The sequence below is a fragment of the Mandrillus leucophaeus genome, unplaced genomic scaffold (assembly GCF_000951045.1).
Source record: "Mandrillus leucophaeus isolate KB7577 unplaced genomic scaffold, Mleu.le_1.0 Scaffold360, whole genome shotgun sequence".
Lineage (NCBI taxonomy): Eukaryota > Metazoa > Chordata > Mammalia > Primates > Cercopithecidae > Mandrillus > Mandrillus leucophaeus.
The window spans coordinates 1,838,501-1,844,071 of NW_012103810.1; the positions used below are offsets into that span (position 1 = coordinate 1,838,501).

Consider the following 5,571-nt stretch of genomic DNA (forward strand, 5'->3'; position numbering starts at 1 on the left):
GCTCCTGCTCCGCCAGGCGGGCGCGGCGTCGGCGCCTCCCCAGGCGGTCTGCCCGTAAACTAAATATAGTGTCGAAGTTTGTATTGATGGCTTCTGGAGACCGAGAGAGTTGACTCTCGGGGCTGGGGCTCCGCGGCGGCCCCTAGCAGCTTCAGCTCACAGGTCCGGGAGAGGGCGGGAAAGGGGGGCGTAGGCTGTGGGCCCGCGCGGACGGCCCCACAAAGGGCGAGCGCCTCACGCCCTCTCCTTCCCTTTCTCCGCCCGCCCCTCCCGGCCGCCGGCCTCACTCCGTCCGCGGCTGCATCACCGGCAGCGTCAGCGGCATGTGCAGCCCTTGTATTAAGTGACTCATTTGTTTGTCCCCCTTCTCTCCCTTTATTCCGTTCGTCTCTCACAGGCGCCTCCCCCGACCCCGGTGTGACACTGCAGTTTGGTCCCCGTGGCTGGCCCGGGTTTGGGACCTGGCAGCTCCCGGTTGTCTGGGGTCGGGAGAGATCGAGGCTCTCGGCGCCCAGGTGTTGCCAACCCACAGTGTTTACTGATATCGCTGGAACAGCCTCTTCCCTTTAGGTGGGGAACTGGCAGTTTGGGGGAGGTGGAACGGCGTGGCGCTGAGCCGTGGAGTTCTGGCTTTTTTTTTTTTTTTTTTTTAACCCCTCTCCCCAGAGGATGCCTTGCCTGGTGAGGTCAAAGTACAAGATGGTGCCAGTTACTGAGATTTTGCCGAAATGGTCCTGGGGTAGTCGCGGGAGTTTGGAAGTGGGGGTAAGGTGGCTGGAAGGTTTCAAGGTCTCTCATCTGCTCCCTCTCCTTTTCCCATGAAATGCCCTTGTTTAACGGGCTGTGGTGCCGGACTCCGGGATCACTCCCACAGCCTGGAAGGGAGCCGTTGCCTCCAGCTGCAGTGCATCAAGGGAGCTCGGAATAGACCCTGCCCTCTGTCAGCTGCACCAGTGGCTGTCCATGGGGGGAGAAGCAGAAGCCTACCAGAATTTCCTGTCTTGGCTCCCCAGATCAGAATCAAGGGACTTCTGGCCTTTGGACTGAGGAAGTGACATTCTGTTTTTCAAAGGAAGTGTTGTTGTTGCGGAGTGCAAGTGTGTGTGTCAATGAAATCAGGCTCTTACGTAGATGTTTGCTAGGAAAAAAAAAAAATTCTGATTTAGCACATGACTTTTGAAAGTGGACGTGGATTTATAGGAGGGATGAAGCAGTGAATTGTTCATCTCAGTTTGAAAGCTCATTTTTAGGAGTGTCTATGTAGCCAAAGTATAATTATTAAGAAATAAACTTTTTTCCTCTTCAGGCTTGTATCAGTTCGTTAGGAAGGTTGAATACTTTAATTAGGATTAAGGAGCAGTGATTTACTATTAACAATTTAATAAATATTTTTAAAACTTTGTCCCAAAGAGCTTCCAAAAATTATCTTTGCAAATAGATTTCCATACAAGCTAGTGGAATAGAGTGTCCACAGTAAAAAAAAGAAAAAGTGACCCTTAGTTTTCAAATTTGAACACTACACTAAACCTTGAAACTTGTTTTTGAAACAATTTGCAAACAGTATGACATTGTATCTCCATTTGACTTACCGCTCCTTGAACGCTCACCCAGACTCTCTTTATGACCCATTTCTTGGGTGTTTTTGTTCCCAAACAACTTTAGTTCAAAAAAACCAGGTTTGGAGGCATTTGGGTCAAGCACCTTTTTCACTCATTTGAACGAATCTAGAATCGTGTGATGGCCTTAGCCTCTCTTTCCCATCTTCCATGCACCTTCAGCCCATCAGGTGTCAGACCTTAACAGCTTTCAGTAACAGCTTTTCTTAGGCCAGGATGTGATGTGTTCACTTACATGACTGGAAGCCTCTGCCCTTTCGGAAGTCCAGTTTCCCCCCAGTTGAAACTGCTGATCTGTGTAACCTTAAGCTTCTGGGGAACAGTATTCTTTTACGTCTACTGTTTTTGGGGGTATTAAGAATTTTTGCATCCTGTTGTAAGTTAAAACTCTGCTAGTTTGCTTATTTCAGTAGAGGCCCGAGTTCATCAGAACCAAACTTGGAAAGTATTTCCCAGCCTAATGGCTGTATATTTACCCCAAAGTAGCTGCTGCTTCTGGTATACATCATAGTCATGTTATATTGTGGACTGAGAAATCCTCATTATAAGAATGCCTCAAGCATATGAGATAAGGGGAAAAAGTAGTTGATGAACTAGGTTATAACTATTTAAAACTCTTTTTTTAAGAACAGATTTAATTCGAAGGCTGGGCGCAGTGGTTTATGCCTGTAATCCCAGCACTTTGGGAGGCTGAGGCCGGCAGATCACTGGAGGGCGGAAATTCGAGACCAGCCTGGCCAAAACCCCGTTTCTACCATAAATACAAAAATTAGCTGGGCGTTGTGGAGGGCACCTGTAGTCCCAGTTACTCAGGAGGCTGAGACATGAGAATTGCGTGAGCCTGGGAGGCTGAGGTTGCAGCGAGCCGAGATTGCACCACTGCACTCCAGCCTGGGTGAGAGAACGAGACTCCATTTCAAAGAAAAACAAAAAACTTATTTAATTCAGAAAGACACGGAGGTGCAGAGGGGGGAAACATCTTAGAAGAAGCAAAGGCAAATGTTTGAGCAATTAGTTTTCAGGGATTTTTTCATCAGCCTTTTCTAGTTAGTATAAAAGATCTATCTGCTATTTGCTGAGTGCTTTGGAGAAATTACAAAAAATGACTTTGGAAAATGCTGACTATTGCCCCTGGGGCATCCTGATACGGTTGCAGTGGGAGGTTGGCAGGAGTAACAACCCTCCCATCGTGCCTCAGTGTATTTGTGTGTGTATGCGTGTGCATGCAAATGCATATACACGTACATGTATATAAATCTTAAACAGAATTTTCTTGAGGAAAAACATTTTATTAATATGACCTACACTGCATTGTAGTTTTCTATCAATTTCACTGGGTTAAAAGATTTAGGGAATAAAATTGGCAGACTGCCCCCTAGTGGCTAACTTGAAAGTTGTGCACAAATTTTAATGAACAACTGCATTAAGGTAACAGTAATTGTTTATTTCCATTGTATTTATTAAATATACTTATTAAATCTAGGTCCTAGGTACTTCATCAGGTGCTTGGAATAAAAATTCAGTAAATAAAAAGAAAGAGCATTAATCCAGCCTTTCAGTCTTAGCAATGGCTTTGCCTTCTCCTTCACAAAGAAAATTGAAACGATGAGGGAGTAGTTATCTGTACGTACCATGAATGGCCACACTTTCAAATTTACCTATATCTGCCTAGTTCCTTTCTTTCTTGTTTCTTTCTTTTTTTTTTTTTTTTTTTTGACAGAGTTTCGCTCTTGTTGCCTAGGCTGGAGTGCAACGGCACAATCTGGGCTCACTGCAACCTCTGCCTCGTGGGTTTAAGCGGTTCTCCTGCCTCAGCCTCCCAAGTAGCTGGGATTATAGGCATGCGCCACCACGCCTGGCTAATTTTGTATTTTTAGTAGAGATGAGGCTTGACCACGTTGGTCAGGCTAGTCTTGAACTCCTGACCTCCGGTGATCCGCCCACCTCAGCCTCCTGAAGTGCTGGGATTACAGACATGAGCCACCATGCCCAGCCTGCGTAGTTCCTTTGTGGTTTCCTTAGAGTGGATGAAGTGCGTCTTCTATCTGAGCTAATCTTGCTACTTATACTTTGAATCATATCTTCTCCTCCCTACTCAAATAATTCTTATCCTGTAACACATCTTCAATTTCTTTCCCTCTCTGTACTCTCTCCTTTTCTTCAGGATAAACTTGGTGGTGGTTTATGCAGTCTTCCTTTCTCCCACCTTCTTCTCAGTCTGCTGCAGTGGAAACCTACTTTGTTATTTACCAGAGCTATTCTCACAAAGGCAGCTGCGATACCCAGGTCACTAAATTCAGAGGATGATTTTTTACTCCTCATTTTAATTAATCTCTTCACTGCTTGGTCATAGTTGACCACTCTTTTTTAAAACACCTTCCTCTTGTCTTGGCTGACACTATAAATGCCTGTTTTTTCTCCTTTTCTGGCTACTCTGTATCTCCTTTGCTAGACTGACCCCTTTATCCAGTCCTTAAAGGTTGAAGCTCCTGGCAAGGTGTGCTGAGAGGCTGAGGCGGGCAGATCACGAGGTCAGGAGATCGAGACCATCCTGGCTAACACGGTGAAACCCCGTCTCTACTAAAAAAAAAACCACAAAAAATTAGCCGGGCATGGTAGCAGGTACCTGTAGTCCCAGCTACTTGGGAGGCTGAGGCAGGAGAATGGCATGAACCTGGGAGGCAGAGCTTGCGGTGAACAGAGATTGCGCCACTGCACTCCAGCCTGGGTGACAGAGCCAGACTCCGTCTCAAAAACAAAAAAACAAAACAAAACAAAAAAACGGTTGAAGCTCCTTTATAGTTATAATGGCTTTGTGATTTCTGCCCTTTGGCAACCTTGTCCATTCTACTGGCTTCAGTTATCATTTGCATGGTGGTCATCAAGTTAAATTTCCATCTCAGAGTTGTGTTCTGAACTTCAGACTTACATATCCAAGTGTTAACTGGGCATCTCTATTTGAATGTTTCCCAGTCAACACAAACCACTTCCAAAACTAAACTCTTCTTTGTTCATCTCTTGACTCCACATCTGCTCAGTAAACAGTGCCACTAAGCACCCACTTGTTCAAATGAGAAACTTGGGAATCATCTTTGACTCCCTGTCACCCACTATCCCACATCTAATCTGTCACCAAAACCTGTTAGTGGTATCATCTAAATATCTTTTGTTTATACGCTTCTTCATCCCCACTGCCATGACTTTTAGGATTAATTATTTTAGTAGCCATCTATTGAGCACTTACTTTGTACCAGGCACTATACTTAGACCATTGATCTTTTAATGTAGTAATTTAGCCATATAATAATGGAAGCAACTTGCCCAAAGTCATCTAGCTTTGTCCTAAAGCCTGGGCTTTTAAAAAAAATCAAACATTTCATTTTGAGGTAATTCTATATGCACATCTAGTTGTAAGAAATAGTAAAGATTTATGCAACCATTATCCAGTTTTCCTTAATGGCAACATCTTTCAAAACTATACTCCAATATCACAATCAGTATATTGACAATGATACAGTCAAGATACAGTACACTTCCATTACGATAGTAGTTTGTATGTTGCCCTTCTATAATCATATTCACTACCATCCCACCTCTACCACATCCTTAATCTATGACAACCACTAATCTGTTCTCCGTTGTTTCATGTGTGTTATTTAAATGGATTCGTGCAGTACTTAAGATTTTGAACTTTTTTTTATTCAGCATAATTCTCTGGAGATTCATCCTCATTTCCATGTAGCAACAGTTACTGTTTTTTATTGCTAGGTAGTGTTTCATGGTATGGATGTACCACAGTCTGTTTATTTAACCATTCACCCATTAGTTCTCATTTACATTTCCCTTGTGGTTAATGATGCTGAACATCTTTTCATATGATTATTTGCCATCTGTATATCCTCTTTGGTCAAATGTCTTCAAGTATTTTCAGTATTTTCTATATAGGTTTTTTTTT

General features: G+C 43.8%; 1 protein-coding gene across 1 annotated transcript in view; it reads left to right on the forward strand.

Moving 5' to 3' along the window:
• GAB2 (GRB2-associated binding protein 2) overlaps positions 1-5,571 on the forward strand; it is a 205,922-nt gene that overhangs the window by 968 nt on the left and 199,383 nt on the right. The gene's annotated exons all lie outside the window — the stretch shown is intronic.